This window comes from Elephantulus edwardii, unplaced genomic scaffold (genome assembly GCF_000299155.1).
Source record: "Elephantulus edwardii isolate Elephantulus edwardi_28Jun2011 unplaced genomic scaffold, EleEdw1.0 scaffold00377, whole genome shotgun sequence".
NCBI lineage: Eukaryota > Metazoa > Chordata > Mammalia > Macroscelidea > Macroscelididae > Elephantulus > Elephantulus edwardii.
Genome location: NW_006400127.1, coordinates 803,701 through 828,090, shown reverse-complemented (window position 1 = coordinate 828,090; position 24,390 = coordinate 803,701).

Below are 24,390 nucleotides of genomic sequence, written 5' to 3'. Positions count from 1 at the left end.
GGGGGGGAGGGAGAGAATTGTGTAACAATGAAAGAATCTATCTATCTATTTATTTATTTATTTACTTTTCAAAGAGAAAAGTGAACTAGGGGGAGGGGTGGGCAGGGAGGAAAGTGTGCAACAATGAACGAATGGAAATCCAAAGTCTCTGTAAATGTTTATTAAAATAATTTTTTGAAAAAAATTTAAAAGATGATCCTACATATCTAGGGTAAAACTTTTAATTCTAGTTCACTAATAGTATCAAACACCATTTCAAATATTTTATTACATGAATTGGTATAAAGCATTTAAAATTCTGGTAACAATACTGCAACATTCTTCTTAAAATGGGGCAGGCATGACTCCTAACTGTTCAAGCTATACCCTCTACCCTGGGTCTTATCTTCAGCTCAGGTCATAATATGTCATAACTCACCTCATGATTTGCCGTAATTAAACACTTCATAGATGGAAAATCTCTGTCAAATAGCATTGCCTGATTCTGAGTGCTGTGGGATTGTATAGAAAAATGGATCATAGAACCAATAGATTTTTCTATCTCAAAAGTCAGCTTGTTGATTTTTTAATCAATTTATTATTTTTCTGCTATTTATTTATTATTTATGTTATTTTGTTTCAGGTCCTTTAAAATGCTGTTTCTACTTCAACCATCATCAAAATTAAACACAAAACACCTAAGACCTCAAATTAAAGGTTGCATCACTTACTTTCATCTGCTTTTTAGTAAGTGCTAATAAGGTGACTGAGTTCTTATCTTCCATACAGTAGTCTTGGACCCATTCAAAATATCTCATGTACAAGAAGACCTGATGGTACTATATATAATACATGCTTGGCTGCTGCTAACTGAAAGGCCTGAGGATCAAATTACATTATTCAGTCAAAACATACAATAGTGCTTCATCACACTATAAGCCTCCATTGTTGTTGTTGTTGCTATGTTCCGTCAAGTCACCTGTGACTCACAGTGACCCTAAGTATAACAGAAGTCTGCCCTATCCTGAGCCAGTCTCACTGACTCCAACACACCTACCTGCATTGCCCTAGTTACTGTATCAATCCATCTCATCCAGGGCCTTTCTCTGCGGCGCTGTCCATCCACCCTTCTGAGCATAATGTCCTTCTCTAACGTTCCCAAAGTATGTGAAGTGGAGCTTCTAAATTCTAGCCTCCAAGGAGAAACCTGGTTTCACCCTCTCCAAGATAGATGTATTTGCTTTCTTGGCGGTCTATGGTATATTCAAGACTCTTCTCTAGCACCACAACTCAAAGATATCAATTCTTCTTCCGTCATCCTTAGTCATTGTCCAGCTTTCTGATGCATAGGGAGTAATTGCAATGACTATGGCCTGGATCAGGCACACCTTAGTCTCTAGAATGACATAATTTCTTCTCAGTACTCTGGAGAGGTCCTTGACAGCAGATTTACCTAATACAGTTTGTATTTTGATTTCCTGACTGCTGGTGCCAAAAGTGTTGATTGTGCAATAGAGCAAACTGTAACTATTACCTCAATCTCTTCTCCAACCATCATGGTGCTGACAATTGGCTTAGTGGTCAGAATCTTTGTCTTCTTGATGTTGAGCTTCAATACACATTGAAGATTACAGTCCTTGACCTTCTGCAGCAAGCACTTCAGGTCCTCCTCAGTTTCAGCAAACAAGGTTGTGTCATCTGCATAAGTTGTTGATGAGTCTTCCTTCAACCTTGATGCCACATTCCTCCTCATAAAGCCCAGCCTCCTGAACGATCTGTTCTGATATAGATTGAAAATATATGGAGACAGGAGGCATCCCTGAAGCACTTCCTTCCTGATTAGAATTTCAAATATTATTCACAGTTAATTATATTCTAAATGTGTAAATCTAAAAAAGTTTGATCTGATGCTATATATTTCTGTCTTCTTAACGTAAATCACTGAGAAGGCAGTTATGTTCAATACATTGACAAAGAAATCACAAATCAGGCCCAGATGTACCCTCAAAGACCTTGTTTACATTAAGGAAATGACCTTTATGAAAAGGACAGTGAAATGGGAGCTTATTTCTTTGCAAAGGCTAGACTGCTTCTAAGAACAACAGGCATGAATTTAGCCTAAAAACTGAAAGTTATTTTCCTATACATGAAACTTGTATACCTTTGAGAAGGAAAAGAAAAACACCTTCAAAGTTCCAGTTGCAAAACGTTTTTTGTGTTTTTATTATCGATCCTTTTAAAGTTGCAGGCTAGCCAACTTTTCCGTGGTTAAGCAGCAGAGCTCTGATGACCTAGTGGCAAGAAGCTGCAATACAATTCTGAAGGCCTGTGGTTCTAGGCTATCAGCTGTTTTGCAGAAGGATGGACAATCTCCTTCTGTGCAATTAACTGCCCCTGAAAACCTGCTAGAGAGTTAGCTGTGGGTCATTTCCACAATAACAACACAAACTAATATGATCAGAATAATTACAATTGTTTATGATTTTCCTCTATCTTGTAGGTTTGGGAAGAGAGTATTAAAATGTCTATGAATTAAAAACACTGGAAGAGAATATGTGGGAAATCTTAGAGAACAAGATTAAATAGGCCCAGCTTATTGTATAATTCTATTATCTGTATATTTATTCCATATATTTGTAAATTTAAACATATGAACAAAGGACCATTCTCTTTATTTTGCAAATGACTTTTTCATTCACAAATCACTCCCAATTCATGATAAAGATGTAACTTAGCCCTAAAAAAACAAACAACACTAGTATGACTAACTTCAATAGCTATTTGAACATATACTGTACATAAAAATAGATAAATCTTTGGAAGTTAAAGCATTAATGTACTCTTAAATCGAGTCATCTCTCAAACACATCAAGGAAACTTACAGACATCTTATTTGGAAAAAATGAATTTATCAATAGTCAGAAAGCTATAAAACTGAGGCTGGCAAAAAAGAAACATTTTAAAAACATAACACTAAATTTAGGATTCCATTTAGTCCTTTTATTCATTCATTCATCTGGTATTTGCTGAACACCTAATAAGAGAAAATAATTGTTTTAATAGCTGGAGGTATGGTAAGGAACAAGACAGGTAAGGTCACTGCTGTCACGAGGATAACTGGGAAAGCTTATCATCTTAATACTGTGGTTCACCCAATTACCAAAAGAAATTAGCAAGTCTCTTTGTAATAAAGTTCTCAACTTCAAGAATATAAGGCCTCCTGCCAGCACTTTGTCACTGTCTTCCTCCTAAAGGAGCTTGAATCCAAGCTCAGATTCCACCTGTTCCGTTCAAAACAGCAACCTATGATGCATTCACTGCTATGACCATCAATGCCCAAGTCAAAAGGTGTAGCATCTACTTTTACCTCTGTCTTAGACTCATCTACATCACCCACCCATAACACATACCTGGTAGCCTTCTCACCGGTCTCAAAGATCAGTCACTGAAATATGTCTCAGCTTGGAACCAATAGCCTTTACAGTGGAAATCCTGCACGTATAGTCACGCTTAGAAGGGTAGAGGGACAGTTCAAGAGGGGAAAACTTTGATGAAATGGATTGATTCAGTGACTGGGGTAATGGGCATAGGTGTTTCAGAGACAATGAGGTTGACACATGATAGAGCAGGGTTCAGAGCTGTTGCATGTAGGGCCACTAAGGAATATAACAAACAAGAACTCCTACTCTCATATAGTTTAGCATATGTGAGGGATAGAAGAGGAGAACAGAGAGTTAGATAGTGATGACTACTCTGAAGAAAAATCAAGGAAAGGAGTATGAACATGAGAGGCTTCTAGAAAAAACCTCAGCAAGAAGGTACACCGGAAACATAAAGGAAGTGAATTCAATTTTGATTTTTGAAAATGGAAAGGAAGATTTTTCAAGCACCTAAGATTTCATTAGTTAAGCTTTTAAACTCTATCTACAATAAAAGATTGAGTCAATTAACATACAAGGAAAGTGACTATTCAGTGAGTTCTCGTGGCCTACTGGGTAAAAAGCTGTGCTGTCAATTCAAAGGCATTCAGTTTGAATCCATCAGCTAGAGGAGTCATTTCCTCTTGCACAATCCACAGTCTCTGAAAACCCACCTGAGGGGCAGTTATGAGTTGGTTCAGGCTCAACAGACTATAACAAGAACAAAGTGAAAATATTAGAAAGAAACCATTAATAAAAGAAAATTATATTCTAAACTGACTGTTGTTGTTAGAACCCATCAAATCAACTACAGCTCATGGCAACTCTAGGAACAATGGACCTGAACTTTGCCTTAACCTGTGCCATTCTCATTATCCCTCACATGCTTGAGTCCCTTGCTGCAGTCACTGTGTCAATCTACTTGTTGAGAGGTCTTCTCTTTCACATTAACCTTTTCAAGCATTGATGTCTTTTTCCAAGGACTGGCCTCTCCTAACAACATGCACAAACCCTTGGCCTCTAAAAAGCACACTGGTTGCACTTTCTCCAAGACATATTTGTTCTTCTGGCAGTCCATGGAATATTTAATAACTCTTCTCCAATACCATAACTCTGTGGCATTTTGAGCTGTGGTGGTGGAGAACAGCAATGAAAATACCATGGACTGCCAAAGGAACAAACATATGTCTTAGAGAAAGTGCAGCCAGAGTGCTCTTTGGAGGCAAAGAAGATAAAGCTTTGTCTTCCATACTTCGAGCATGCTGCTAGAAGAGGCTTAACCTTGGAGAGGGAAATCATGCTTGGGAAGGTGAAAGAGATGCTTGGGAAGGTCAGTGAAAGAGATAAGGAACTCAACCAGATGGATTGATACAGTGACTGCAGCAATGGGCTCAAGTGTGTCAGGAAGTATGAGGACGGCACCAAATAGGTCAGGATTCAGAGCTGTTGTTCATAGGGTTTTGTGGGTTGTACTTGACAGCACTTAACAACAACAATAAAGCATCAATTCTTCTGTCATCATTAATTTTTATGTGGAGGATTTTAAAAGAGTACTTTTAACAGAATATGATTATAAGAGGAAGACCCTGGATGAGAGGGATTGATACAGTGACTAGGGCAATGGGGTAGATATATCAAAGTCAATGAGACTGACTCAGGACAGAGCAGACTTCGGAGCTGTTGTACATAGGGTTGCTATGAGTCGCAGGTGATTTGACAGCACATAACAACAATATGACTTGAATCATGTGTGCCTTTGCCTGTAAACTGGCGTTGCTCCTTAACATCTTAGAGAAGTCCTTGTGGTAGACTTTTCCCAAAGTAACACGTCTTTTGATTTCTTGATGGCTGGTACCAAAGGTGTTGGGAAGGTAAACGAAGAAAAACAAGCAGAGATAAAGTCTAAAGCTTCTCCAAAAGTCCTTATTAAAGTCTGTCTTCTGAGCCATGATGGTATCTTCAGAATGATAAAGGCAAAGAACTGGCTTTGAGATCAAAAGCAAGGAGAGTGAACAAAAAGGCCCCTTTATAGATGAAAAAAGAATTATAAATAGCAATGAAGTCTATTTCAGAAATGGACCATTAACAAAAGATCTGAAGGAGTGACTGTATTCTGAAATAATGGCTTTCAACGTGCTGGCGCTATAAGGAATTGTAAATAAAATTTCCTGTACAATTACAAAGACTACAGTGAGACCACAAAGAAGTTCATGTTCTGTCATCTGAACGCTGCTGGCTCACCAGGAAGCTTCTCTGACTCAGTTACATGATGGCAGCTACCTACTGAGAATGAAGGTCATGTGAATAATTTTATCATTTCTTGGTTTTACATTCCCAAGCCCACAAACTCAGCTAAAGCAAACCTCCCAGGTTAAGAAAACACACAGTTCTTGGTCCTTCCTTTCCAAAACTTGGAAACGGCAGTAGTTCTCAATGAAAATGCACTAACCCTGGGCACCATGCTGACTGCAGAACAATGAATGCCATTGGCAGTTTCCTCCTTGCTGCCTCATGACTCCTTCTCTTGCCCTTCTTTTCATTGTTTTCATCTCAGGCAGCCTATTTACCACTTTCTAAAAAAGGACTAAAGAGGGGCTCTAATTAGCAGCCCAGTCAGTTCCCCATCCTGTAGCTAGTTTTGTGAGTTCTTCCACACTGGACAGCATCTTTGGGAAGTACAGTTCACTCCTTTTCATTTCACTAAGATGTTAAGTACAAGAGCATAAAAATAGCTATATAACAACATGCATAACTCTTAACTAATTAGAAAAATTAAAGTGGTTTTCCAACATGTAATGTAGGACATTTATACTGATACTATATACCTCAACACACTCTGAAGTCAACATGGCACACAGCATTAGAAAGGAAGTTGGGAGTACCCAGAACTGCTAAACTAACGAGTTTCTAATGATCCATTAACTCTCTGGTCCATTAACTCTCAAGGAGAATGGAGTATGCTATTCTTCTGCCTTCCTAATACATTTCCAAGCAAAACTGCCATACGTTGCTTCTGCAGGGATTTGAATGGTTTAGATCCAGAAGGAAAGTTGAGAACCAGTCATGTTAGAATATTTAGTTTTCACCTCTCCCAGGACATCCTCCATATATAAGGAAATCATGATGACTGAATGAACCCAATTTCCATTTTATAATAGTGCTTTATAATAAACTCTTAATGTTGAACCAAAATGTACCAACCTAATTTGAGACCTACTAACTGTTGAATCCTGGAGAGGGCTTTGAAGCCCATATGAGTTGAGAGATGACTACAGAGTTCAGGAGTGACAGGGCTGGTGCAGTGGAGAAACAAGAAGAAATTTAGCAGGGAAATTTAGGTTGTTGGGAAAAGTTAAAGCAAAATATCCCCTCCCCACCACCAGGTGGTAGACTAGAAATAGTTGGAATAAACTAGAAGAGAAGGTCCTCTGGTTCTCGCTACGAGATATGTGGGTCATGAAAGAGGAGCAATAGCCGGTTCAGTCACCAGGGGACCAATGCTATTGAGAGAGCGCCAGGCTTCAGACAGGGAGCAGGGCAGAGGTGGGAAGGGGCGGGTTCCGTGATGAAATTCAAGCGACAGGGAAGTTTTCTAACATTAAACTAGGGCTCAGGATAAAAGACTGAAGATCAGAAGTGGAAGGCAAGTTTGGCCAGGACTTAAGTTAAATGGAAGGCACAAGTTGAAAGGGATGGAAAGACATGTTTAGAATAGCTTGCATCTCGGCAGTGACTTGTACTGAGCAGGTTCCAGGTACTTTATAAAAAAATCCAACCACCCCTCAGACAAGTGCTAGACTGGAGATAAGCAAAGATGCCAAAAGGAACAGAGAGAGTATGAGGACAGCACCTATGCTAGTCTTAAAATTCCTACAAAGTAGTAATAACTATTCCCAGGCACTGTGCTAAGCCTTTTTAAAGACTATTGGTGTCTATTACTTTCCTGAAAACTCAAAAATGTAGATAAAAATCAATTTCTTGATTTTATAGATGAAGAAACACGGTCTAAAGAGGTTAAACTCAAAAGCCATCCAGCTAATTAGTAATTGAAAAGGAATCAACCCCTTGCACTCAAGGGCCCACATTTTAAGTCACCACACTATACTATTTTTCTCTCCTTGATTTTCTTTTTTTTTTTTTTTATAAATTATGAAATTTATTTCTATTTCTTTCACCTTTTAAAAGCCAGAACATAACAAATTACACTTTCTGGAAGGTCATCTTATTAGAAATACATTAAGTGCACTTAATACAAGAAAGTCTCTCCTTGATTTTCAAACCCTAATATAATGCCTGGTCCACAACCAAAAAGTCGAGGCAGTCAAATAATTGTTGAAAGAATGAAAGCTTTTTAACTTCAAATAAAAATATACTGTTATTTTCAAATCAGTGCTAACTCTTGGTGATTCTCATTGGGTTTTGAGCTTGTAAGTCTTAAAGGGAGCAGACTGTCTAGTCTTTCTGTGTTGGAATAGCTAGTGGATTCAAACTGTCAACTTTTCAGTTACCTCAGGGAGCTCTGGAGACTTGGTCCATAGGTAGTAGATCTGCGAACTCAAAGGCAACACGACTCTGGTAGTTTGAATATACCAGTGACTCCACAAAAAAAAAGATGGGCAGTCTCTTCCTATGTGATGCATAGCCTCCAAAAATCTGCTGGCTGGTGGGCTATGAGTCGGCTGCAACCCAAGGGCAATGAGTTTGACTTTGGTAAGATTAAAAAAAAAAAACACATCATCTGAGATGAACTCTGTAATGAAGGATATACGATAGTGAGAACACAGAGATACTGCTGAGGCTTCAAGCTCTGAAAGGAACTTGTAAGTGAAACTGGTTTTCAACCTCATATCGATTTCCCAGTTGTGTCAGCAGCACACTGATTCAACAAAGCAGGAACACCAGCGACTGACACAGGCTCAGGGTGACCACGGAGGCCAGGTCAGACGCGCAATCTTCTCAAAAGTCGAGGCAGCACAATCGATATTGTACCTGAACTGAAACCAGTCATATTTTCTGTTACTTCTGTACACTCTGGTTGTTTATCATGTATCAAATTCCTCTTCTTGCTCAGCAGTCTAAGATTAAGGTGTTTAGGTCCCTAGCCCCACTTAACATCCTGGTAAGTCATCAAGGGCACCATTAACGTACATGTTTTAGGGGGGAATGTGTTGCATGTCAGTCAACTTTCTGCAGAGGAAAAAAAGAACTTTTTAAAAGCTTTAATTTTTATGTGGAGGATTTTAAAAGAGTACTTTTAACAGAATATGATTATAACCTAACATGCTAACTTCTCATACCTTAAACTTCTTTGAACATGTTATTATAAACACTGACTATCTGGACATGTTTCAAGGAGGGATCAGTCCTTGGAGAGGAACGTCACACTTGGGAGGGTGGAGGAACAGTGCAAGAGAAGACCCTCAATGAGATGGATTGGTTCAGTGACTTGGGCATTCGGGTTAGGTGTGTCAGAGACTATAAGATTGCACAGGATAGAGCAGGGTTTAGGGCTGTTGTATTAGGATCACAATGAGTTGCAAGTGATCGACTGCACATAACAATAATAACAACTCCTCTGAAGTATTCTTTGAGTTGATGTTGTTGCTGTTGAGTATAGACTCGGAATAGACCCATAACTGACCCTTCTGTGGGTACGGAAGGAGATTGCCCATCCTTCTTCTGCACAGCTGCTGGTGGATAGGAACTGCGTGCCTTTGGGACTGCAGTGCAGCTTCTTACCTCTAGGCCACCAGAGCTTCCTATTGTTGCACAGGGTATCTTACAATGTTTTCATTCTCCACGCTGACTTTTCTTCTCCTAAATATAATGACTGGCATATGCTTTAAAAGTAGAAATACACTGATTGTAAAAATAATTGTACTTTTAAAGGCTATGATTAACATTTGTCTTTAAATTTATTATTCCAATATTGGACTTTTTTTGTGTGCCTTCTAATCTCCATGTCTAAAATCTTGCTAAGTTGATTTAATTGTTAGTCTTTTTCTTTGAGGCTGAATTTTACATTTATCCCATTACCTTGGTACCCTCCATGCATAGCCACATTAACTAAGAAACAAGTTTCTTTAATTCATTCTTTCCACTTTCTTACTCTCGGGATGCCCATCTACCATATTGTTTCCAAGATGATCCTTTGCAAGCTCCATTTCCAGGATGTCTCATTTTTTTCTCAAGAAATACCTGATACTTCCTGTCAGCACTGACACTGGCATTCCAAGTTCTTTACTACCCTGCTCTTTAAACTTAGTCTGTCTCAACGTTCAACATTCTAGTCACCTTGACTCATCTTGTTCTAACATCCTATACCCTTCTAATTTCTGTCTTATTAGCCTTTGCCTCTGGGCCTGTCTCTTCTCTTGCTTTCCTTTTGCTTAAATTGCCCTTTGTTTCCATTTCATGTTTAAGGCTCCCTTCAAAGCTTAGCTTCTATCTTCTGAGTGAACTCTCCCTGACTGACTTCAGGAACTCCCGTATTTTGGGCGGCCTTAGCACTTACCTTTTAAATTTGTACAGTGGTCAATGCATTTACTAATACGTTCTTTGTAATTTTTTTCTAATACTCTGTCGTTTTACATTTGTATTTATTTCCGATATTAAATTGTAAGCTTCTTGAGGGCAGGATTAATAGCGCTTACATTTGTATCTCTGCTCTATAGTGCCTAGTATAATGATGAGTGCACAGTAGGCAATTAGCAAATGCTTAATGAATAAAAAAAAAACCCAAAACAAAACATTTGTTTTTAAGACAAAATCCTAGCCTAGGCCCCTAGGAACAGCCTCATCTCACAGAGGAAGGGTGGGGTTGGGGACTGGGAGACGGTTGTATTCACTGCCAGGTTTCCTTGAAATCTCAGTGCACTCCCAGCACAGGAGTTTCCACAGACACTGAAAGTCACTGACCGTCAAAGTTTAATTCCAGTGAACAGGGGTGAGTGTGAACAAAACACAGCAGCTGGGTTTGTTTTCACAACCCCAGTTCTGCTTCAGTGAAGCAATAATATAAAGCTGATTACAGACCCACAGAACACTGCTGGCACTTACGGCCACACTGCCAGCTGCCAGGGAAGAACTGATGAGTAATTCTAACCTCATTCACTCGCTGCTAGTAAGGCAGACTTAACTATGAGACTTAACTCATAGCTGACACCACAGTGGGTTCAGAGGCTGTAAATCACATGGAAGGAGACCTCCCATCTTGCTCTCATCTTCATCCATCATGGCATGGGAGGAGATTGTGGCTCATGGATTCAAATGACCAGAGAGGTGCCAGCTATGGGATGTCAGCACAACTCCCTGCAGATTATGGTACCAGAGCTCCCCCTACAAAGGCCCTACAAAGATCCCAAATTTATCCTAAAAACAAACATACACTACTTGAAGAGTATCAATTCGTGACCATTGCTGTGGTTAGCTGTTATCAAGTCGGTGCTGACTCACGAAAGGCTTCCATATAACACTATAAAACATTACTGCGTCTTCTATGGAAGAAAGATAGTCAGTCACCTCCCATGCAATTTAAGGCCTCTGAAAACCTGCTAGACAGTCATCTATGAGCTGGTTCTGACTTGAGGACAATGAGGAAGGAGGTCAAGTTAGAGCATTTGCATATCTGAGTCTATTGTAGCCGCCATGCCACTCTACCTGTGAGTTTCTCTTGTTTTACTGACCTTCTTCTATCTACCAAATACGATGCATTTTTTCTATTAATTGGACATTGCTGATGATATACATCAAGTAAATGCATAGCATGTTCATCATTTACATTCTAACAGTTACAATAAGACATTGTTGTTTTGTGTCGTCAAGTCACTTGCGACTTATAGCGACCCTACATACAACAAGCCCCAAACACTGTTCCTTTTTTTAGGGGGGGGTCGTTGTTTGGGTTTTTTTTTTTATTATTTTTTGTGTGTGTGTGTGTGTGTGTGTGTGTGTGTGTGTGTGTGTACGGTCAGACTGGATCTGACCGGTACAGTAGGAGATTGTCCCTCCTTCTCCAGCAGAGCATCTAATGGATTAGAACCATGTATCTCTGGGATTGCAGTGCAGCTTCTTGCCACTAGGCCACCAGAGCTCCCTAGAAACAAAATACACTGTCACTCAACATGGGGCTCAAACATATGACCCTGGGAATAAGAGTCCCATGTTCTACCAACTGAGCTAGCCGTGCAACTAAGCCCTAAAGCCTGTTCTATCCTGTGCCAACCTTATTGTCACTGAGTCAATCCATCTCATTGAGGGTCTTCTTCTCTTGAGCTGTCCCTCCGCCCTCCCAAGCATGATGTCTCTCTCCAAGGACTGGTCTCTCCTTGCAACATGTCCAAATTATGTCAGATGAAGTTTCAGAATCCTTGCCTCCAAGGAGCAACCTGGTTTCATCCTCTGTATAACAAACTTGTTTGTTCTAGCAGTCCATGGTATATTCAACACTATTCTCCAGCACCACAGCTCAAAGGCATCAATTCTTCTTCTATCATCCCTAGTCATTGTCCAGCTTTCTGATACATATTAAGTAATTGCAAAGACTATGGCCTGATCAGGTGCACAAGACTGACATCATTAGTCTCCAGACTGACATCATTGCTCTTCAGTACTCTGGAGAGGTCCCTAACAGCAGACTTTCATAATGTAATTTGCCTGACATTTGCATAGATTTTAAAACATAGATCTCCATCCATACTTTGTGAGGTGGTAGTTGTTAGGTGCTGCTGTGTTGAGTGTAGCTCATAGCAACAATATGTACAACAGATCTGAACATTGTCCTATTCAGTAAAGTTTAGCTGAATAAAACAACAGTGACTGAGATGATGAATTTTTACCAGAGAATATCTCATTATAGATATCAATAATAGAGAAGTCATGAATTCTTTCTGGCCAGGAAAGAACATTATACACATCTACATTCAAAAAATTCAATGTAGAGTGGATAGCAGCAAAACTGCTTGAGGGACAGAAAATCCAAAATATTCACAGCAACCCTACAGAACTGCCGCATTGGGATTCTAAGGCTCTAAATCTTTATGAAACAGTTTGCCACTTGTCCTCTTGAAGAAGCTTGTAAGTCCAAATTAACAATATTTCAGTTACAAAAGTGCTTAATCATTGTAACACCAGAGCCCCTTACTGGTGAGAGAAGTGGGCCTGAAACAAAGCATTAGCTATCACAGTATAATGGAGAAGAGTGAAGTATTGGTGACTTGATTATTCAAGGAACTCTCAAAATCATTGCCAGAGTCTGTTCCTACCCAGTGGGTTTCTGAGTCTGTAAATTGCATGGGAAGAGATTGCCTATCTTCTTCCAGCCAGGTTGCTGGTAGATTCGAACTACTAGAGAGGCATCCCCTTTATGTCAGAAGGACAACTTCCCAAGGACCTCAGCAAGTAAGCTGATGAACTGCCACTAAGTTCCCAAATTACTGCAACTCCCTGCACAATAGAACAAAACTCCACTCAATCATGTCACCTTCATGATCAGTTAGAGATCAAACTGTTGTGATCCATATAGTTTGCATTGGTTAATTTTCCAAAATAGATGGCCAAACCTTTCTTCTTGAGCCATATTAATCCTTAAGTGCCACTGAAATCTGTTCTGCATCATAACACCACATTAGCCATTCACTGGTAGAAAACTGGACACTTGAGGTAAATGAGGCACACTGGCCAGGAATATCTAAGTATCAGGTATAGAAAGTGCCCAGGTGATGAGTGCCCAACACAGAGGGCTGATAACGAAAATTCAGTGGTTCAAATCCACCAACTACTCCATGGAATAAAAGACGAGCAATTCACTCCTATAAAGATTTAAAGCCTTGGAAACAAAACAGAGCGTTGCTATGCCTCAAAATCAACTTGATGGCAGTGGATTTTGGCTTTCTTGTATCCTGCATAGAAGGGAAAAAAAAAATCCATTCTTGAACTATAAATGCTCCAAATATAAATTATGTATTAATGTAAACGAAGATCTACCTCAAGTATGGGCTTGAGATACAGAAACAAAGTAGAAATAACCTATTAATAGAACCGTTGTAAAAAATATGAGTAGAAATCAACGAGGAATAATCAAAAAGACTGTAGTAAGGGCCCAGGTGAAGTGTTAATTGATATAATTAATCTCAAGTGCTAATAGGCCTTGTTTGACATTCCTACATGCTTGTACTTAAAACTACAACCAATTACCATAGTCAATTCCAATCTATAACAACCTATAAAACAAAGTAGAATTGTACCGTAAGGTTTCCAAGGTTGTCGTTGTCATGGAAGTAAAATGTCACATCTTTTTCCTGTAGACCTGTTATGGGTTCACACCATCAACTTTTTGTTCAGGGCCAAAATGGGGCATATTCAAGTTCAGAAACCACTGAGGTATTTGTTAATGTATGTGTGTGTGTGTGTGTGTGTGTGTGTGTGTATCACACATGTGCATATATGTTTCTCTATTCCCACCAAGGAGGTTCTGAGCCATTAAATCTAGGGTGAGGCCTGAGAATTTTTAATCCACTCTAAGTCTAATGCAACCAGTAAAACTGCACTTGGAAACTAGCCAAATCTTCACATAATTATTTGCATTACTCTTTAAAACCACAGATCCATAACCTCTAGCCCAAATCTTTGAATCCCACACCATCAGTGCTAAGAAATTCACCAGCTGCTCTTGGAGAGAAAGATGGGCAACCTCCTCCCATACTACTTACTGCCTCTGAAAATCTGCTGCAGGGTCAGCTATGGATCAGGTCCAACACTATGACGCACAAAAACCACCACAATCACAAAGTTGTATGCATTATGCTTGAATATTTTTTCAACCAACCTACCAGAAAATGTACATAAAAAAGATTATCATTATAGTCTTTTTTTAATTATTATTAATTTCAAATATAGATATTTTTCATTTCCATTCATTCATTGTTGCACTTTTTTTTAAACATAGAAAATGTTTTAAGTTTTTTCATTGCTGTACATTTTCCCTTTCTTCTCTCCCTCTCAGCCCTACCCACAATGCATCCCTTGTTCCAGATTATTATCATACTTAAAATGCCTAATCATATATTCCTTTCGGACAATTCTTCTCATCATCTGTTCTAATGCATTGTTCAGTATCTATGCAATCTTTTCCCATTCTCTCCCCAACTCCCCTTGTCTGTAGTGTTACGCAGTATTTGTCCATTTGAGACTGAGATATTTCACTCGGCATAATGTCCTCTAGGCTCCTTCATGTTATGTAATATTTTACAAGTTCGCTGATTTTTCAGTGCTGTATAATATTTCCTTCTATGACTATACCACAGTTCTTCTATTCACGCATTAATTTGTTGATGGACATTTGGGTTGTTCTTATCTCTTTGCTATCATTATATATCATTATAGTCTTGATTTGATCAGTCCCTGTAGATTAAGAAATAATGGCCTCAGGTTGTCCCCAGTCACTATATCAAAGAGGCCTGGTTCTTCCTCTCTATCACTAGTTAGAGCCATAATCTAAATTCCCCCCCCACCCCATGGTAGAGGAAAGGGATGCCACAGACAGTCGATGTGGAGTAATAGTATCTCAATGTTCTTTAATGTGCACCTTCACATGGCTGTTCATTTAAAGATCACTCACTACTTGTCACAAGGAAATTTTTCTTGGTTTCTGTCTTTGTGATAAGGATTGCATTGTGGCCCCCCAATACTTGTGCAGGAATTTTAACTTTAATAGAGTCAAATTTGCTCAACATTTCTTAAGCTGAAGGAATTGAAGAACAAATTCAAGCCTCAAGATGCAATACTTAAAGATGCTGAAGGCAGAATGCTGAATGACCCAGGAAGCGTCAAACGAAGATGGAAGGAGTACAGAGAGTCATTATACCAAAAAGAACTGGCCAGCACAGAATTATTTCATGAAACAAATTATGTTTAAGAGGCAATGGTGATGAAGGAGGATGTTCAAGCTGCTCTGAAGGAACTGGCAAAAAGCAAGGCCCCAGGCACTGATGGAATACCAAGTGACACATTTCAGTAAGTAGATGCAGCCCTGGGAATGCTCACCAGGCTGTGCGAAGAAATCTGAAGAACAACCACCTGGCCAACTGTCTGAAAGAGATCCATATTTATTCTATTCCCAATCCAAAAAAAGGTGATCCAATAGTGTGTGGAAATTACAGAATGTTGTTTTTGTTGTTGCTGACTGCTTTTTAGTCAAGCATGACCCATAGCAACCCTATGAACAAAAGGCCTGAAACCTCTCTACAACCATTGACATTTATCAAAGTTCATAGAGTTTCAGGAGGCATGTTGTTTAGGAAGTGGATGCCACTCCTATCACTAATATATCACACAAGCAAAATCCTGTTGAAGTTTATCCAAAAGTGACTAGAATTGTACATAGAGAACTACCAGAAAGACAAGCTGGGTTTAGAAGAGGTCATAGCACTAGTGACATCATTGCCAAAATCAGATGGATTTTGGCCCAAAACAGAGAATGTCTATCAGAGTTTCATTGACTATGCAAAGGCATCTGACTGCATAGATCACAACAAATTGTGGCTTACCTTGAGAGGAATGGGACAAATATTTGATTGTGTGCCTGTCAGACAGTCATCAGAACAGAGCAGGGAAAGACTGCATGGTTCAAAATTTAAAACCAAACAAGCAAACAAAAACCAACCAAACAAAAAAACCACAAAGGAGTGTGTCAGGGACTATCCATCTCCACACCTTTTCAATTTTTATGCAGAACAGATCATTAGAGAGGCTGGCTCGTTAACAATCTGTGTTATGCAGATGACACAACCTTACATGTTGAAACTAAGGCCAGCTTAAAGCATTCACTGCAGAGAGTCAATGACTGTAGTTTGTAATGTAGATTGAAGCTCAAAAACAAGAAAGCAAAGATTCTCACCACTGGGTAGATTGTCTGCACCATGACAGATGGAAAAGAAATTGAGATTGTTAACAATTTCAGCTTGCTCAATTGTACAATCAGCATTCTTGGAAACAGCAGTCAGAACATTTAAAAAAATGAATTTCATTAGGAAAATCTGCTGTCAGCAACCTCTCCAAAATGCTAAAGAGCAACACTGTTAGTCTAGAGAATAAGATGTGCCTAATCCAGGCCATGGTTTTTGCAATTACTTGCTATGCATCAGAGAGCTGGAAAATGACTAGGGATGAAATAAGGAAAATTGATGCTTTTGAGTTGTGGTACTGGAGTGAGTACTGAACATACCGTGGACTGTAAATAGAACTACCAGGTCTCTATCCTAGAGAGGGTGAAACCAAGCTGTCCCTTGGAGGCAAGAATTTTGAGACTCCATCTCACATACTTCGGGTATGTAGCCAGGTGAGATGAGTCTTTGGAGTAGGATATCATGCCTGGAAGGATTGAGGGACAGTAGAGGAGAGGAAGACCCCAAATGAGAAGGATTAACACAATAACTTAGGGTAATGAGGGGATATGTGTTGGAGATAGTTGAGATTGGCTCAGGATAGGACAGAACTCAGAGCTGTTGCGCATAGGGTCACTGTTGTAGTTGTAGTTGACTTGATGACACATAACAACAACAACAACTCTTTTGAGAACAGGGTTTTCCTTCTATAAACGAGGCCTTAACAGTGTAATGTGTGTCCTAAACTTAATCCCTGCTGAGTTATATTCAGCAGTATGTGGTTGTGGTTGTTGATTGCTGTCGAGTCAAGCACGACTCACAGTGACCCTATGAACAAAAGGACTGAAGCAGTTTAATAACTATTGTCATTTATCAAAGTTCATAGAGTTTTCAGAGGCAAGTTGTTTAGGAAGTGGGCAGAAACATAAAAATCACTAAGTAACCAAAAAGTGCTGGAAGTGAACAGGCTCTTCTCCCACACAGAGAGGAAAACACCTCTCTCCCAGAGTCAGTGCCCTGAATTGAGATTTCTATCTTAGTCTATAGGGTGTTTGGCAGTGCATTTCCAGTGGATTGACTCTACCAACAGCTCTAACGGAGAAAAACAGGCAGCCTCCTCCATTAAGACTAATAGCCTTGGAAAGCCATTGGAGAGGGGCTGAGTCAAGACTGACTCAATGCCAATGAGAGTTTCCGTTTGCACCTTCTCAACTGTAAGAAATAAATTTCTGTTTTTAATCCTACCTACTTGTGGTACTTTGGTTACAGCATCACGGAGAAAATGAAAAGATACCCTCCGAAAGCCTTTGCCACTGCTGACTCCATCTTTAAGCAGTTTCTAAGAAACATTAAAGGCCCTGATGTGTATCTGTTCATCCTCAATTTATTAATTCTTGAAATAATTCATTTAGATCATGGTCTAAAAATGATTTGGTATTGACAACTGTTTTATCTGTAAACTTACATTCATTACTGTTACAAATAATATTAATCTTAACATATACAACATATTATTATTGCTTTGCCTTTTCAAAGCCCTGAACAACCTTAAGAACTAATATTACAAGTATATCTCTGTCACTGGCTTGTTTATGTTAGGCATTGGTGCTATGTACCATTGAGTCGGAACTGACCCATAGCTGACCCTCCCACAGATTATCAGAAGCAGTAAATCGCACAGGAAGAGACTGTTGATCTTTCTTCTGGGGAACAGTGGTGGATTCGAACTGCACGTGGGTTGGCAGCGCAGCAACTTATCACTGGGCCTCCAGAGTAAGTCATACAGTTACAATTTCTGAAACTTGGTTCATCTCTAAATGGTAATAATATAATCTATCTTGAAGGGTTCCCATAAAAATAAGTACTTTACAGGATATACATACAGTCCTGGGTTCGGAGCCAGCACTCAATTAGCAATAATTACTTGTATTACTCATATCCAAATCCTACCTCCTCCTTCCAAAACAAAAGTGAAATTAATCCTCTAAAAATGCTCAGGTATTAAAATAGGGAGTGAAAAAGCAGAGTATTTCATCCAGCTCCACAGCACATTACACCACTGCCACATTCCTTGGGCAGATTGCCAGAAGGCATATATGTCTTTGGGAAAGAACATCATCCTGGGAGATGTAGAAGGTCAGCAAAGGAAAGGAAGACACTCCCCAAGATGGGTTAACACAGTGACTGCAACAATGGCCTTGGATAAGGCAGAGATCGTGAGGATGGTACAAGACAGGGAAAAGTTTTAATCTACTGTTCACAGCATTGCTAGGAGTCGTAGTTGATTTGAAGGCACCGAACACATATAGTCCTTTAAGTGTATGTTATTGTTGGGTTTGTTTTTTAAAAAAAAAACAAACCCACACCTCTTACTCTAACCATTGTCAAATTGGAACCAACTAATAGTCAACCTTCCACTGGGATTCCAAGGCTGTAAATCACACAGGAGATTGCCCATTTTTCTTCTGAAGAGCTGCTGGGGAATTTGAATTGTCAGAGCGGTGCCACCTTTGAGTTTCTAGTATAACTTCCTACAGACTAGGCCACAAGAGCCTTTTTAACAATGTTAATTGTAGCGTACTGTCGAATCAGAACCCACAGCTGACCCTCTCCAGGGGCAGTTTAACTGCACGAGAGAAGACAGCCCATTCTTCTCTCATGCAGCTGCTCACAGTAAAGACAATTTTGAGAATGACTTCTAAACATTTAAGCTTCAATTACAACGAGGTCTAATGAAGGCATCTCATTTTTCAAAGGAAAATCAGAGGCTGTTATATCTGCCATGTGATAGGAGCACAGCCTGTGATGTGAGGCACAGCTGAGTGTGAATCCTGGATAAGCAATTACCAGTTAATGATTCCAAGAAAGTTAAACAATCTGTATCTCAATTTCTTCAGTTATAGTATAGGCGTAATGTTAACTACCTAGTAGGATCATCATGAAATAAATTTGTACATATATGTATCACACAACCAAGTTGAATGCAAAATGCATTCAAAAAGAGTGGCTATTATGAACATCACTGGGGAGGGATTTTATTCACATATTCATTCATTCAATAAGCATTTAGAGTTGCATTTAGGTGTCAACCCTAATGCCACACACTTGACACATAGAGATGAGTCAAACAGAACTTCTTGCTATACTACTGTGTAGCATTTACTGAGTGCTTGTTCTTTTGTCAGACATCTACTAAGTTACTCTTAATTCTCCAAGTGTCTTACAAAGCAAGTACAACCATCACCATTGTCCAGAAGAAGAAAACAGAAATTAAGACACTTGCTCCAATTAACATACTTAGTTCTAATTAGTGATAGGATATAGATTAGGAATTTAGGTGCTGTGTATTCCCAGATTCAAAGTGGCCAGAGCTGGCCATCGCATCTCACTAATGCCTAGTATGTTGATATGCATGCGTTACATTTCATTTTTAACAATTTCCAGTTTTCCAACATTCAAGCTATGTAAGTTCCAGGTACCAATTGTTAAACGATGTTTGTTATTGATTTTCCTCATTTCAGTTGACTTCTCATCTGGACTCCACCACTACAATACTATAGCTATCCTCTTTATTTTAGTGTTCATAGGGTTTTCCAAAGTCTTTTACTGAGGAAGTAGATGGCCCATCCTGCTTCCTAGTCTGTCTCAATCCTTCAGTATGGATTGCGTTTAAAAAAATCAAGAAAACAAAGATTCTTACCACTGGACCTATAGGCAGTGTCATGATGGATGGAAAAGAGATTGAAACTGTCAACAACTTCATCTTGTTTGTATCCACAATTAATAGCCTTGGTACCAGCAGTCAGGAAATAAGGAGACGCAATGCACTGGGAAAATCTGCAGTTAGGGATCTTTCCAAATTATTGACAAGCAGTGATGTCAGTTTGAGGATTAAGGTGCATCTGATTTAGGCCCTGGTCTTTCCGATTACTAGCTAGCTATCTGAGACCAAGACAATGAATAAGGATGACAGAAAAAGAAGTGACGCTGTAGAGCTGTAGTGCTGGAAAAGAGCACTAAACATTCCATGGATGGCCAAGAGAATGAACAGATATGTCTTGGAGAGGGTACAGCCAGAGAGCTCTTTTGAGGAAAGAATGATGAGGCCTCACATACTTCGGACATATTGTTAGGAGGTATCATGATGTTGGGGAGGGTGGAGGGTCAGAGGAGGAGAGGAAGATCCTCAGCCAGGTGGATTGACACAGTGACTGCGGCAATGGGCTCTTGTGTGTCAGGAAGTGTGAGGATGCTGCAGGACAGAATTGGGTTCAGATCTTTTGTTCATAGGGTCGCGATGAGTTCTACTCAACTCAACAGCACCTAACAACAACAACAATTCCTAGATTCTATGCCTTCATTACCTCACCTCTCTGCTTCATTGAGATGAGGAGCTTCACCCTATGGCGGTATGCTTGGAAAATACACTGAAGAGAGTTTGTTTTCATTATTGTTTTTTTTTTAAATGAAGAGAATTTTACATATATGGGATTTATAATCACAAAATATGACCCACATCTTTCATTTGAATCCTCTGCCATGTTTTTGACCTCTCAGTTTTTGTTCCTTTTTATTTTGTTTTAAACAGGGAAACAACATATTATTTAATACAAACTCTGTGTGAAGTTTAAAGTTTATGGTTTTGTGAATTGGTATTTGTTGGAAACTTAATTTGCTCCTGGTTTACTTTTTGAGGGGTGAGGATCTTACTGAAGTGATAACAGCTCAACAAGCCTTAATGGGGAGGGAATGTTGATACAGAGGAAGCACTTTCTAAATATTGAATAGGACATGGTCATCCAGTGGTTAAAAACTATATGTCAAGACACTAGAACATTCTCCCACATACTACAGATTATGGAAAATGAATCAGTTGTACCTATTAAGTAGTTTTCAACTCTGAAAATAATAGCAGCAAGAACTCAAGGGCTTCAGACAGTGGATATCAAGATAATGTAATAACCATGAAAATTTATTGCTAAAGATCTCATATAAAAATTTCTTTTAGTATCATTTGAATTAGGAGAGGGAAAGGGGATATAATAAGGGTACCTTCCAGCTGCCTTGTAGAAATTATTTATAGACTCGAACAATTCCATGTCCCCTACCTTACTGGAGGTCACCACTACTCAAAGGACTTGAAACTGAGCCAATGTAGTTTTAAATAAGGAGCCCCGGGGGTACAGTGACAGAGCACTTGGTTCCGGTTCTAATCAAAGGTTAAGAGTCAAACCCACCAAATTCTCTTCAGGAGATGAAATGTGGCAGTTTGTTCCTGTAAAAACTTTTAGCTTTGGAAACTCAATATGACAGTTTTACATTGTTCTATATATAGGATTGCTAAGTCAGAACTGACATGATTACAGGGGTTTAAATTGGATAAAAAAACTTAAAATGACTTGTTCATTTATCTTCCAGGTCTATTTCTAGTAACAAAAATCCTCATAAAAAGTATTCAAAGAACCTTGTAAAATTGTTCATTTATGCATGAGTTAACAGAGCAAAAGACAAAGGGTGGAGCCTAAACATTCATTAACAGATATAAAACAGCAATGGCTTATGGGAGAAAAGGCTCTGAAACTTTAGGCAACTAGGGAAGAGAGGGCTGAATCTGCTATTGCCCTCATCTCAGGGCAGGCTCCATTCTGGGCCTGTGTTCAAGATAACTTTCCTTTGCAGACTCCACTTGTTCAAGCTGTGGCCCAAACACTTCCGTTTCGAGCCAGAGCTGAAAAATTAAAACAAAATCCCTCACTGGCATGGAGTCTGAACCCACTCATATCTGAGTTTCTAATGGGCTTCTACGGTTGTAATTCACACAGGACGTGACTGCCCCTCTTTCTCCTCTGAAGTGTCTGAGAGGGACTTCGAACCACAGGAGAGGCTCAGCCTTAAGCTCCCTCAGATTACACCATCAGAGTTCTCCAAGAGGAATGTCTAATGTATGACAGGTGTGGCACATGCCTGGGATATCAAGGAGCAGTTTCTACCCACCATTGCCAGATGTGAGAGGTTACTCAGCAAATTAAAACCAATACTGTACTTTTGTATTTGGGAATCTCCACTGGTACGTAAGACTGTATAATCTTCCTTTGCTGAGCACAGAAAGAGAAGTAAAAAAATTACTGTGAATGATACATCATAGACTAATTTTTCTCAGTAAGGATGGTGCACTTGTAATTTTTCTGTAATGCCATAACAAGAAGATTCATGAACTTTTTTTAAAAAAACACAAAAATTATGCCAAGGATTCTGTTACCCTCATCTAACAGCAATAAAATTTTTAAGAAAACCAACCAGAAGCTAACTCATTGACGTTGAGTTGATTGTGATAAACAATGACCCTCTGGGTCTGAACAGAAGTAGCCCACAAGGTTTCCAAAGCTGTGACCTTTATAGAAACAAATGGCTTTATCATTCTCAGCTTACAACTGTGATGCTGGTTCTGACTCATAGTGACTCTCAAAACAGAAGACTTCCCATCTTTATTCTGCAAAGCAGCTAGTGGATTTGAATTACCAGAGACCTGCGGCCTCTGGACTAGCAGCACTAACCACTAAGGTTTACGCTTAACCACTAGGAGTTATGCCACAAAGTTCCCCAAAGAGCAGCTGTGTGTGCCTTTGAGTTTGAAGTGACTCACAGCTGACCCTCCAGCAGGTTTTAGGGGGATGTGAATTGCATGGGAAGAGATGTTCATCTTTCTTCCAAGAAGCAGCTGCTGGATTCGAACCACTTGCCTTAGAGGTGGCAGCACAACTCCTTACCATTAGGCTACCAGAAGTTCCTTGAGGAGCAGCTTGTTGTTATTGCTAGAACCATCAAGTCTGAATCGACTCCCAGCTGACCCTCCAATGGGATTCCAGAAGCAGCAAATTGCACAAGAGGGCATTGCCCATCTTTCTCCCAAGAAGCATCTGGTGGATCTGAATCTTGGACTTTTGGGTTGACAGTCCATCTCCTTACCACTAGGACACCATAGATCCCTAAAGAGCAGCTCATGGGTTCAAAACACAGAGCTTTTGGCAAGCAGCTGAATGCTGAACCACGGCACCACAGGGCTCCTGACGATTTAGAAAGTGGGTCATAAATGACACCGTGATAAATCATTTCGAAACAAAGCAATTCTCACTTGAAAAGGACAAAAATCAGTCTTCCCTCAAACAGGGCAGCTCTTCTCTGTTTCATTTTAGAAGGAATCACACCTAAACCTGGCAATGACTTCAGGGATCATTTCACAAGTGTCCTCATTTGCAAATGAGGAAAACAGGGCTAAAGCACTGAATTCAGTTACTTGTTTACATATTTTCTTACACAATTTCTGCCCATCTCTAATATGTGGCTATAAATTTGTAGTCATCATCCATTATGCTTTCTGTTCCATCCCCATGACAGGGTCGCCTGAAAGGTTAGGAGTGGAATATCTAAAGTGTCTACTATGTATTTGAATAACAATAATAGCTTCACATATTTATTACAGTGTGTTAAAGGTAAATAGAGTTTTCTCTCACGTCTACACCATTTAGTTCAGTTGATAAAAATGGGCGGAGGGAGGATGAAATAAAAATTTGAAAACATTTGCAAATCAAGGGAGGAAAATTCCAATTGTGCACTAGGAAGTTTCAAACGCAATTTCAGGAAAACGAAACTCATTTACTAGATGAAGGGGAAGCTGTGGGGTTACAGAGACCATCCTGAGAATTTCTTTCAATGCAAAGATTACATGAGAACTCAGAACTCAAAACACCTAATTAAAGGCATCAGAATTTATCATTATGAAAGTAGCAATAAGAACTCCACTTCCTTATATTAGAGACATGTTTCCTCATGAGAAAAATGTGGTCCTTCAAACTCAAACTGGAAGTCATGCGTGTACGGGGGAGGGAACCCCCAAACAAGAAACCACACAAAACGAAAACCTGGACCCAGTCCGAAGACAGCAGGAGGTCATTAAATGGCTAGGCTGTGGGGAAAAGCAGCCTCCTTCCACTCATCGCACCAGTTTTTCTAGAGTTTTGCCCAAAGCAGGAATTTAGCCAAGAAACTCAACATTCAGTATTGAGAAAAGCGGGCTTTCATTCCCAAAGGGGGGGGGGATTTTCTTTTTTAAG